Below are 13,653 nucleotides of genomic sequence, written 5' to 3'. Positions count from 1 at the left end.
TAAGCCTGCAGTTCAGAGAAGTTCGAAAGGGGAGGCAGAGCTGCGCTTATAAACCGGTGCGGATGCCTCTCAGCTAGCGAGGTGGGACTAAAGTTTTGACCATGGCAGCAGCACCCCCTTTCGTCTCGGTTGGTGGCACCAACCGGGACCAATACCCACCTTTGGTCCGAGTTGGTGGCATCAACCTAGACTAATGCCCACCTTTAGTCCCGGTTGGTGCCACCAACTGGGACCAAAGGTCTCCGCTTCCCGCCCTTTGGGCTGCTGAAAAGAGACCTTTGGTCCCGGTTGGTGACACCAACCGGGACTAAAGGGGTGCTTTGGTCCCGGTTGGTGCTACGAACCGGGACCAAAGGGCTGGCTATATAAGCCAACAATTTGCAAATTTTCAGAAGTTTCTCCCCGATGCCGACGCAGCCCTCTGCCCCGACGCCCTGCTCCTCGTCGCTGTCGCCCGCACCCTTCATCGCGCCGCCCCTACCCCCGGTGCTACCCGCCACCCCCACCATCGCCTTCATCATCGCCCGCGCCCGTCATCACCGTCGCCCGCGCCCTCGCCGTTGCCCACATTCTCACCGTCGCCGACGCCCCTCGCCCGACGCCGTCGACGCTCGCTGCCCCGGCCCTGCCCCTACGCGTGCCGCCCCGGACCGCCCCCGTCCTCTCCGTCACCCTGCCCCGCCCCCTTTGTCGTCATCGCCTCTGCCCCGAGCACACGCCCCCTGCCCTGTCGACGTCATCGCCGTCGATGTCCTCGCCACCGACCTCGCGCCCCCTTCGATACATCTCCATCGTATCTGTCATTTTTGAATCTGTTCCATTCCAATATTAATTACAACTTTCGATATACCTGTTTTAGCATAGTTCTTATATGACTAGTTTCTCGAGAGAGAGACATACTCTAATCCAGCTGAACCCCAGTGCCAGTTCCCATGTGTCTGTGCGATGTTCTTATTGTTTATTCCGCAGGGAAATCCATATCATAAACGACGACCGACCAAAGCGGAGTAAGAGAAATACGTAGAGGATAGTTTTGACCCATCATAACATTAATAATTTTGAACGAAGAAAATACAACGCAGACGATGCCCCGGAAGCCATGAGCAGAGGGCGCGCCAGGGTAACAGCCGCGACCTCGCCATCGTTCACCCGATAAGAGACGGTAACTGCCTTCTTTCCCGAGAACATCAAATGATCCGTGATCAAAGAGCTACGTTTTCAAACCCTTCAGCAATCAATTTCGAGCTACGTCTCTATCTGAGCGGTAGATCTTAACCAGATTATCGGGTCGAAACCTCAGTCCCGAGCCTCTGAAGAACCCACAGTAAACACCAGCATACCGATAGACGTAGACACAGACATCCCTCCTCGGAGCCGGAGCCCTCCCCTCGCATCTCCTCAGTAACCCATCTGCGTGAGGCCATCTGACGCAGGCGCGGAACACGGCACTTATCAACCATCTAGGCTAGGAGGTACTATGGATAGAATTAAAGAGTCATCCATCCCTCCTCTATCGGTGGCTCAGAACGCCTGTCGGAGCCATCATCATTATACCGCACATCTCACACCACACAACTCCCACCGCCGTTCTTCGGGAGTTCACCAACTCTTCCTCCCCGTCTACTGCAGCAGTGCAGCTCACCCACCCACCACATCTCTTACACGCGTGTAATCATAACTATCTATATAATATGGGTGAGTCAAGACGACTGAATCATAATTAGTCTACCACACTAATAGCTCATGGACATATCCTATGGCGAGTTGCTCTTAACGATTTTAGCATGTATTCTCTCCTAGGGAGTTAGATGATGACTACAGTGAGGTTATCAGCTATGCATGTTTAATAATTATTAGAAGATTGCCATTGTTGCAAACCTCATAATGGTAGCTCACACGTAAGACATTTCGTAGACTCCAGCAATCCCTAGCCAAAACGTTGCTAGGTGAATCCAACCCGCTTCTTAGGATTGCATATAGTTCATGATTTACTTATGGTGGGTGGCGTGAGTGATAGAAACACAGACCCGAGTAAGTAGGTTGTTTGCGTATGGGAATAAAGAGGACTTGATGCCTTATAATGCTATGGTTGGGTTTTACCTTAATGATCTTTAGTAGTTGCGGATGCTTGCTAGAGGGGACGAGGGTTCGAGGGTCGAGGGTCGTCGAGGGGTCGACAGTTGAGGATCGCCGAGGGGTCGAGAGGTTGCCTAGTGTCAAAGTATTGAAGAAATCCATGCCTTCATCATTTGACGGAAGTAACTGGGGCATGTTGGTATGAAGTTCTGCAAAGTTGTTTTGAAATGGAGTTCCGGGTAGGATAATCCGCCTTTTGGTATGATAAAGCGAATTATCCTATCTGGGACTCCGTTCCAGAACAACTTTGAAGAGCTTTGTACCATCATGCGCCTGTTACTTTCTCCTAATGACGAAGACATGGTTTTGTTGAATCCTTTGACACTAGACAAACGTGATATGAGGTGTCGAGGGTTGGGAACTAAGGTAGAGGGTCGTGGATCGCCGAGCGATCGAGGGTTCGAGGGTCTAGGGTTCTAGGGTCGTCGAGGGGCCTAGGGTTCGAGGGTCGAGGAACACCGGGTCGAGGGTTCGAGGGTCGAGGAACGCCAAGGGGTCGAGGGTTCAAGGGTCGTCAAGGGTCCTAGGGTTCGAGGTTCGAGGAACGCCGAGGGGTCGAGGGCCACCGAGGGTTCGAGGGTCGAGGGTCGACGATCGAGGAGGGGTCGAGAGGTTGCCTAGCTAGTGTCAAAGTATTGAAGAAATCCATGTCTTCATCATTAGCCGGAAGTAACCGGGGCATGACGGTATGAAGTTTTCGAAAGTTATTTTGGAAGGGAGTCCCGGAGAGGATAATTCGTCTTTTTGTATGAATTTCATCAAAGGCCTTCCAAATAGCGACATTCGGAAGGCTCTTGCTGAACTTTGTACTAAGAAGCGAATTATCCTATCTGGGACTCCATTCCAAAATAACTTTAGAGAGCTTCGTACCATCATGCACCTATTACTTTCTCCTAATGATGAAGACATGATTTTGTTGAATCCTTTGACACTAGAAAAACGTGACATGAGGGGGTCGAGGGTCGGGAAATAGGGTACGTAGAGGGTCGTGGATCACCGAGCGATCGAGGGTCGAGGGTGTGGCAATGTGCACAAGTTGATCCAAACCCTAGAAGCGCTACCGAGGCCACCGAAATTTACCATGTTAAAAGAGCTATGTCGTCGAGGCAACCCCAAACCCCTGAAGCATTGCCGAGGCCACCCCAAACCCTAGAGAAGCGTCGAGGACACTAATATGATTCCTTGTTGTGATTAGCTAGCTAGGTCTATGTTTGCCACTAATATATCCATCTTTCATGTTTGTATAATAATTTCCATGTTGTAATATTTGCAGAAACTATGGAGCACGGCCGAGACGTGGCTGCAGAACAGGTGTTGGGGGACATAATCGCAGTCGGAGGTGATGTCATGTCGTATCTCAACGAAACCGATGGCCTGGAAGGAGAGGGTGAAGCAGGCTATGGTTATCAAAAATGGAGGAGGAAGGACATGATTATGATGGCTCCGGTGACCGAATGCCGGTGCAAGAAAAAGACCGTAATGACGGCTTCAGTGACCGAACAGAGTCCGGCCGGGTATATATATTAATTAAGCCTGTGCTGACTAGCTAATTGATGCATTCATTGTTTTGGTATGTACACATATTAACTCTCATCTTTCTTATTTTTTCTAGCCCTCCCGATCGAGCACAACTTCGGTAAAGAAACGACGCCCGAAGAAAAAGTTGCGCCCGAATGAAAGGTTCACGATCACAACAATTGCGCACGATGGCCAACCGATTGAACCCATACGGACCAAGGAAGCATTTGCTGCTCAGTGCGGGGTTCTTGTTAGGGACAAGATCCAGATTAGCATCCACCAATGGTATAAGCCTAAGAAGGAAATGTCAACGATATGCAGAAAGATGATCTTTCGACCGCGCTGAAGGCAAATTTCACCCTACCGCCAGAGGAGGATCTGGAGAAACCATTGATCAAGTGTCATGCTCTTAAGAAGATGGCAGAGCTATTCAGGAGGTGGAAGAATGAGCTGAAAACAAAGTTTGTCGACGAAGAAAAGACACCAGAATTCGTCGGCCGGTATCAGAAGATCAGAGATTACTGGGACGCATTTGTGGCCCACAAGATATCGGACAAGAGTAAGAAGATGTCAGCGACAAACAAGATAAATGATGCGAAGAAGGAGCATCACCATCGCACGGGGCCAAGGCTGAGAATGACCTGCTTGATAAAGGGGTCAAACTAGAGACATTGAACTGGCTAGACCGTTGTCGGACTTGGTTCTTCGGGGTTGGCAGAACCTTGGAACCTGTATCAGGGAAGTGGGTTTCGACAAACAAGCAACTGCAAATACTTGTCATGAAGCTTCAGGACTATATCGCCGCAGCGCAGCAAGGGATGTTCGCTCCAGCCAAAGAGAACGACGAGCTCACAATGGCCCTCGGGAATCCTGAGCACCCTGGACGGACACGAGGCACGCCAGGCTCCGTTCCGTGGAAGGATGGTTTTCGGACGCAGGCGGTTACAAATGCTAGGAGAGGAGGAGGAAAGTGGAGCATACCCAAATGCAGAAGTTGCACGCAAGGGTACAAGCGCCAGTGGAATGGGAAGCAGTTCGCAGCAAGAGACCTGCCGAAGCTACCCCCGAAACTACCCCGCCATCTCAGTGGAGAAGCAGCATGGCTTCCACCGAGCTGCTTCAGCTGGAGCCTGTCTTCACCGCTCCTTCTAGCTACCCCGTGGATGCTATCACGGAGTCTCAACATTGCCACCTTACGACGCAATGGCAGAACTTCAAAGTCAAGGCGGCTGTCAGCTTGACCACCCTACCGGTGAAGGGGAGACTTTGCTAGGTTTTGCTCTGAAGACTCCATGCCTATGGCAGAAGGAGCTCATCAACCTTCCGAACTGGACGCCTCCACCACCTCCTCCTCCTCCGGCGAGTGCTCAGGGCACTCTGCCTCCTTCTCCGGTGCGTGGCGGCACTCCGCCTCCTTCTCCGCCTGCGCCGGCGTGCCCGAGCAGCCAGCCTCCTCCTTCTCCGCCTCGTCAGCAAGGGCGGAAGAGACCTGCCGCCGCTCCGGCTGCTCCGGCGCGTCGTAGTCCTTCTCCTCCACCTCGTAAGCAAGGAAAGAAGACAGCCATAGCCGCTCCGTCTGCTCTGGCATCTAGCAGTACAGCCAGAGGCGGGAGGCAATACAGATTCGGTCCATATCTCAAGCCTCTAGAGAAGTTACCATACGAGAGGACTGTGGAGGAAAACATGAAGATCGTGTAAGCCGAAGTGAGGGACTTCTTTGAAGCGGTGAAAGCAAAGAAACATCCACCTCTGGAGGAGAAGATAGATCCGGTGAAAGCAAAGCACACTATCGATGCCCTGAAGAAACCACCACTGTCTCCGCCGAAAATCAACTATAAGCGCATTACTGAAAAGTCATATATCAAAGTGGAGCGGTCGGGAAGTACTATCAGTGATCGAAGGTTAGCAGAACGACGAGCTGGGAAAAAAATTGCCCAGCTCGGCAAACAAGCGAACCAATCATGCCCCCCCTCTTAAGGTGTCTAGCGATATCGCCATTAATGATCTGAGGATGGTGCTTGGTTATACCAATCCTGGTGATTACCTACCCAACGATGCACATTATGATATAGTGGAGCTAGACGAACACAAATACTAGTACGGGAAGCCTCTCATCAGAGATGGAAGTCCTCATCTAACAACGATGATGCGAAGATTCCATGAGTGGTACATGAAAACCTACAGAGAGTCTGGGGGGAAGGATACTTTGACGCTGAGAGTTAAAGAGCAGCACGACCTCGTTGGAATTGAACTGTTGTCTGTTCCATTTGAGGTGTTCTTCCAGTGGCTCAATCAAAAGCCCTCAATAAATTAACGGTCACTTGCTACTGTCTGTAAGTACTACTTCTGTCATTAAGTCTCTATATATAGCTCAGCTCTTTCATTGCATGTATATATGATTATCCTCACTCTATTATGCAGATTGAAGATTGTCGAATGTAGAAAAGCAGAAATATATGATATTGGGTTCATTAACACAAAACCCATAGATGAATTTACGGTTAAATTTCAAGCAAAAGAAATCGAGGTCAACTTGCTTAAATCGTTGCTAATAAATCAAAACAAAGATAAAATACTCTTTCCTTACAACTTCAAGTGAGTGTTACTGTCTTGTGCATATTCAGTTTCTCTTATTACTCGAGGTTATAGTAATTTAACTAATGAGTTATGCATGCGTGCACAGCTTCCACTATATTCTCCTAGAGATTAAGCTTGAGCAGGGACTAGTAACCGTCTTAGACTCGAGACGAAAAGAGCCGAAGACATATGCGGACATGACTAAAATGCTCAAGAAGTAAGTTCAATCGATCATTATCGCACCATATCGGCAAATTTTTGTTCATTTCCTAATATCAAATAATTGTTTTCTTTGTCTCGAAGGGTTCAGAAAGTATTCACCGCAGAAGCTCCAGGACTATCGGGGGAGCTGCGATTTACATACCCGAAAGTAAGTACTACCGGCTAGCTAGTTCCGCGCACCTCCCGTTGATTCTAGCTACTTTCATCAATGCCATTTATAATGCTTCATTATTAGTTTGATTTACCTGTGTTTCTCGTAAAGTGCTTGTGGTAGGAACAAGGAAATGATTTCTGTGGATACTACGTCTGCAATTTCATCTACAACGCGACTTGCAAAAATAAGCAGGGCTACTCTAAAAGACAATTTGATGTGCGTAATCTATAATATTCACAATTTCATTTTATTACACCATCATTTCTATTGAGTTTCATTCATATATATGTATTAACCCCCTTCTTCAAATTACATGTGGCAGATGTGGGATGAACTCCTACCAAAAGATCGCATGAAAGCAATTCAATAGGAATTGGCGGGATTCTTTCTTGACCACGTCATCAATAAAGCTGGAGAATACCATGTGGAAGCTGAGTTCATATATAATTAGGGGATTATATTGTAAGAGATCTTAATATTGTATATATATGTAGCCAGTAGCGTCGGATAGATATACGAAAACTTGTTGTTCGACCAATCTCTCGGAGGAGAGGTCGATCACTTCTCGCTATATATGTATGTTCATGACGATCTTCTGTACTTAATGGTTCCATTCATTTGCTTACTAGCTAGCATGTCGAGTCCTCTCTATACGTATAGTACGTAGCGTCGACCAAGCACGGAGATAAGTGTAATGCCCAAGACCATTGTGCCAGGTGTCTTCCAGTTATTCTCTATTGTTGGCTTGTCATTCGCTTGCGTGTTACCTCTTGCCATGTCATCATGTGCATCCGGCCGGGTCTCCCAGTTCTTTCCGTTGTCCATTCTGAGACCAGACACACTCGCACGTGCCAGCGGCACCTCTGAAATAGTATTTTATAATTGGATGGATAATGTTCTCGGAATGGGTTGAAAGTTGGCATGCGGTGTTGTTATGTTGTCAGTAGGCCGCCTGCCAAGTTCCATCGCATTCGGAGTTCGATTGATGCCCCAACGGATAACTATAGTGGCAATATAGCCGGTCTTCTCGTCGGACGTTTTCGGTCTCTAGAAGCTACTGCCGGGTCTCTCTCTCTTCTCTCCCGCAACCCTCGGCCTTGTACACAGTCACAATCAGCCCTCCTGTGGCCCACTAAATCCACCCTCCAATCGGGACCATCGGATCACGACCGGAGGCTCCGAAATGGTCCAGAAACCTCCAACCCTAGCCACTTTTGCTATAAAAGGAAAACCCTCCTTCCAAATCTGGACATCCCTTCCCCTCCTCCTCATTTTCAGCGCCTCCTAATCATTAGCACCGCCGCCCACCTCCATTTCCGCACTGCCGCACCCCCGCCGCCACTTGGCGCATCCCCACTGGCCGGCGCCGCCGCAGCCGCCAGCCTCCACCTCTCCCAAGCCGCCACCTGTCCCTGGCAACCTCCAGCGCCACCATGGCCTGCCCGGACCCAGAGGCAGGCCCGCCAAGCCCATCGGGGCCCGTCCCCGAGCCCTCCTGCTCCGCCGCGAGGAAGCTCGTGCCTTCCACCGCCCGTGCCCGTCTCCGGCGACTGGATCTCGCCAGAGGCCGCGACCCCGCCACGCCGGAGCTCCCTTGACCCTGCGCCACCAGGCCAGTCACCGCTCCCTGCCCCCTTCCTCCGCGCTCTCTCTCCCTCCCTGATGCAGCTTCACCTCCCCGCTGTTTGCAGATCCGCCACTCGTCACCGGAGATGGCCTAGCCGTCTTCGCCGCGCTCGTCGCCAGCCCCCTCACCCTCCACCACCGTCGGATACGGGACCCCTCGCCTGGATCTGCCCGTTCCCAACCTCGCCGACCGATCGCCGTTTCCCCGCGCGTCGCCCTTGCCGGAGCTCGGCTGCTGCAGTCGCCGCTCTGCGTTGACCGCACCTGATCGATCCGGCTGCGCCCGTTGACCACGAGCGTCGTTGGGCCGCAACCGCAACCCCTCGCTCCGTCACGTGGGCCTCTACAGCTGCACCGGCCCATGGGAGAGCTTCGGCCTGCCTCCCCGCATCACCACAGCTGCGCCTCGCCCGTTAGTCCAGCGGCCCCCCCTCTGCAGACGGGCCATGGCCCATGGGTGAGCAGACCCCCCTCCAGCCCCTTGTGCATGTTGGGCCAGATCTCTGTTTTGGCCCGTGTAATATTTTTCTCGTCTGGATGGATTTAGTACTTATTCCAGAGAACGCAGTTTTACAGAAAAGTCCCTAGAGTTCATGCATCTAATAACTCACAATCCGTGCATCATATGTTAAAACTTTATATATGAAAAATGCTTAGATTTTCATCTAGTTTCATAATATCCAACTTTCATGCATGTGTAAAATGTTAAACTTGCTGTTTGCATTAATTTGCTTCAATGCCATGCTGAAATGTTTTATTTCATAACTAAATAACCGTAGCTCCAAATTTAATAATCTTTATATGTAAATGGGGAAGAAAAATGCATAGATTAACATGATGTACTTACTTTGCATGTTTAACAACTCTAAAAATATGTTTAGGGCAGAATAGTAGCTAATTTGAAATATGCATATGTGGATTTTCCAGAATTGGTGTTTGTTGTTTCTGGCCTCATTTAAACTTGCCTAGATAGGTAGTTTTATTATGCTTCACCCCTTGCCATGTTTAATAACATTTAATACTGTTGGGTACATAAATGAGAGAGAACTAAATAATTGATGTGGTGTTTCGTCAATATGCAACTCATTGCATATTGAGCTCCACTTAATTTGTAGTATTGTTTGTTGCACTTTGCCATGCCATGCCTCAATAAACCAGACATGCATCATACTTGGTTGTGCATCATGCCATGCTTATGTGATGGTTGTTTACTATGTTGCTTGCTTCTTTCCGGGTTGCTTCTCTTGTTAGCTTCGGTTTCGTTCTAGAGGTGTGAGGATTCGTTCGACTATGTTCGGTCGTCTACTTCTTAGACTCGTTCTTCTTCCTTGCGGGATCTCAGGCAAGATGACCATACCCTCGAAATCACTTCTATCTTTGCTTGCTAGATGTTCGCTCTATCGCTATGTCACACTACCTACCACTTGTTATATCATGCCTCCCATTTTACCATGTCAAGCCTCTAACCCACCTTCCTAGCAAACCATTGTTTGGCTATGTTACCGCTTTTGCTCAGCCCCTCTTATAGCGTTGCTAGTTGCAGGTGAAGTTGAAGATTGTTCCTTGTTGGAACATGGATATGTTGGGATATCACAATATCTCTTATTTAATTAATGCATCTATATACTTGGTAAAGGGTGGAAGGCTCGTCCTTATGCCTGGTGTTTTGTTCCACTCTTGCCGCCCTAGTTTCCGTCATACCGGTGTTATGTTCCTTGATTTTGCGTTCCTTACGCGATTGGGTGTTATGGGAACCCCTTGACAGTTCTCTTTGAATAAAACTCCTCCAGCAAGGCCCAACCTTGGTTTTACCATTTGCCTCAGCACCACCTATACTTTTCCCTTGGGAGTCGTGCTCCCGAGGGTCATCTTTATTTTAACCCCCGGGCCAGTGCTTCTCTAAGTGTTGGTCTGAACCGGGCAACCTCCGGGGCCACCTCGGGGCAACTTTAGGGCTGCTTTTACTCGTAGCTTGACCTATCCGGTTTTGCCTGATACGTCCATTTTGCATCATGCTCTTATATCAATATTTATTGCATTATGGGCTGTTATTCCACATTATGTCACAATACTTATGCCTATCCTCTCTTATTTTACAAGGTTTACATAAAGAGGGAGAATACCGGCAGCTGGGATTCTGGGCTGGAAAAGGAGTAAATACTAGAGACCTATTCTGCATAGCTCCAAAAGTCCTGAAACTTCACAGAAGCTATTTCCAGAATATATATAAAATACTGAGCGCAAGAAGTTCCAGAGGGGGGCCACACCCTGGCCACGAGGGTGGGGGCGCGCCCTACCCCCCTGGGCGGACCCCCTGCCTCGTGGGCCCCCTGGTGGCCCTCCGATGTCCATCTTCTGCTATATGGAGTCTTTCGTCGAGGAAAAAAATCATAAGCAAGCTTTCGGGATGAGACACCGCCTCCACGAGGCGGAACCTTGGCGGAACCAATCTAGGGCTCTGACGGAGCTGTTCTGCCGGGGAAACTTCCCTCCAGGAGGGGGAAATCATCACCATCGTCATCACCAATGATCCTCTCATCGTGAGAGGGTCAATCTCCATCAACATCTTCACCAGCACCATCCCATCTCAAACCCTAGCTAGTTCATCTCTTGTATCCAATCTTTGTATCCAAATTTCAGATTGGTACCTGTGGGTTGCTGATACGTCTCCAACGTATCTATAATTTTTGATTGCTCCATGCTATATGATCTACTGTTTTGGACTATATTGGGCTTTATTTTCCACTTTTATATTATTTTTGGGACTAACCTATTAACCGGAGGCCCGGCCCAGAATTGCTGTTTTTTGCCTATTTCAGTATTTTGGAGAAACAGAATATCAAATTGAGTCCAAACGGAATAAAACCTTCGGGAACGTGATTTTCTCACCAAACGTGATCCAGGAGACTTGGACCCTACTCCAAGGAGTCAAAGAGGCGGTCACGAGGGTGGGGGGCGCGCCCCCCTGCCTCGTGGGCCCCTCGGTGCTCCACCGACATACTCCTTCCTCCTATATATACCTACATACCCCCAAACGATTAGGGGGAGCCAAAAACCTAATTCCGATGCGGAAACTTTCTGTATCCACGAGATCCCATCTTGGGGCCTGTTCCGGAGCTCCACCGAAGAGGGCCGTCATCATGGAGGGCTTCTACATCATCATAGCCTCTCCGATGAAGTGTCAGTAGTTTACCTCAGACCTTCGGGTCCATAGTTAGTAGCTAGATGGCTTCTTCTCTCTTTTTGGATCTCAATACAAAGTTCTCCCCCTCTCTTGTGGAGATCTATTCGATGTAATCTTCTTCTTTTTGCGGTGTGTTTGTTGAGACCGATGAATTATGGATTTATGATCAAGTCTATCTATGAATAATATTTGAATCTTCTCTGAATTCTTTTATGTATGATTGGTTATCTTTGCAAGTCTCTTTGGATTATCCGTTTGGTTTGGCCAACTAGATTGGTAGTTCTTGCCATGTGAGAAGTGCTTAGCTTTGGGTTCGATCTTGCGGTGTCCTTTCCCAGTGACAGAAGGGGCAGCAAGGCACGTATTGCATCGTTTCCATCGAGGATAACAAGATGGGGTTTATTTCATATTGCATGAATTTATCTCTCTACATCATGTCATCTTGCTTAAAGCGTTACTCTGTTTTTAACTTAATACTCTAGATGCATGCTGGATAGCGGTCGATGAGTGGAGTAATAGTAGTAGATGCAGAATCGTTTCGGTCTACTTGTCACGGACGTGATGCCTATATACATGATCATGCCTAGATATTCTCATAACTATGCTCAATTCTGTCAATTGCTCAATAGTAATTTGTTCACCCACCGTAGAATACTTATGCTCTTGAGAGAAGCCACTAGTGAAACCTATGGCCCCCTGGTCAATTCTCATCATATCAATCTCCATCACTTTAATATTGCTTACTTTTTTACTTTGCCTTTTACTTTTCACTTTGCATCTCTATACCAAAAATACCAAAAATATTATATCTATCATATCTCACTCTCGTAAGTGACCATGAACGGATTGACAACTCCTAATTGCATTGGTTGCGAGTAGCTATCATTTTGCAGGTACGAGGGACTTGAGCATGGCCTCCCACTGGATTGATACCTTGGTTCTCAAAAACTGAGGGAAATACTTACGCTACTCTGCTGCATCATCCTTTCCTCTTCGGGGAAATCCAACGCAAGCTCAAGAGGTAGCAAGAAGAATTTCTGGCGCCATTGCCGGGGAGTCTACGCAAAAAGTCAACATACCAAGTACCCATCACAATACCTATCTCTCACATTACATTATTTGCCATTTGCCTCTCGTTTTCCTCTCCCCCACTTCACCCTTGCCGTTTTATTCGCCCTCTCTCTCTATCCTCCCTCTGTATTTGCCTCTTTTGCCCGTTTGCTCTTGTTTGCTCGTGTGTTGGATTGCTTGTTTGTCGCGATGGCTCAAGATACTACCAAATTGTGTGACTTCACCAATACCAATAATAATAATAATTTCCTTAGCACTCCTCTTGCTCCTCTTGCCAATACTAAATCTTGTGAAATCAATACTGCTTTGTTGAATCTTGTTATGCAAGATTAATTCGCCGGCCTTCCTACTGAAGATGCCGCTACTCATCTGAATAGCTTCGTTGATTTATGTGATATGCAAAATAAAAAAGATGTCGATAATGATGTCGTTAAATTGAAGCTATTTCCTTTTTCACTTAGAGATCGTGCTAAAGCTTGGTTTTCGTTTTTGCCTAAAAATAGTATTGATTCTTGGAACAAGTGCAAAGATGCTTTTATCTCTAAGTATTTCCCTCCTGCTAAGATCATCTCTCTTAGAAACGATATTATGAACTTTAAGCAACTTGATCATGAACATGTTGCACAATCTTGGGAGAGAATGAAATTAATGATACGTAATTGCCCTACTCATGGTTTGAATTTGTGGATGATTATACAATTTTTTATGCCGGATTGAATTTTGTTTCTAGAAATCTTTTAGATTTGGCCGCGGGAGGCAAATTTATGGAAATCACTTTAGGAGATGCTACTAAACTCCTAGATAATATTATGGTTAATTATTCTCAATGGCATACTGAAAGATCTTCTAATAAAAAAGTGTATGCGATAGAAGAAATCAATGTTTTGAGTGGAAAGATGGATGAACTTATGAAATTATTTGCTACTAAGAGTGTTTCTTCTGATCCTAATGATATGTCTTTGTCTACTTTGATTGAGAATAACAATGAATCTATGGATGTGAATTTTTTTGGTAGGAATACTTTTGGTAACTACACTTATAGAGGGAATTTTAATCCTGGGCCATATCCTAGTAATCATTCTAATAATTATGGGAATTCCTACAACAACTCTTATGGAAATTATAATAAGATGCCCTCTGAATTTTAGAATAGTGTTAAAGAGTT

The 13,653-nt window shown here is 47.4% G+C and overlaps 1 pseudogene; it reads left to right on the top strand.

The window, feature by feature from the left end:
* LOC125553818 overlaps window positions 1-12,495 on the top strand; it is an 85,652-nt pseudogene extending 73,157 nt beyond the window's left edge.
* Window positions 12,496-13,653: the final 1,158 nt, after the last annotated feature.

Source organism: Triticum urartu, chromosome 4 (assembly GCF_003073215.2).
Source record: "Triticum urartu cultivar G1812 chromosome 4, Tu2.1, whole genome shotgun sequence".
NCBI lineage: Eukaryota > Viridiplantae > Streptophyta > Magnoliopsida > Poales > Poaceae > Triticum > Triticum urartu.
Note: the sequence above shows the minus strand (reverse complement) of the source record. Positions and strands in the feature narration are given on the sequence as shown.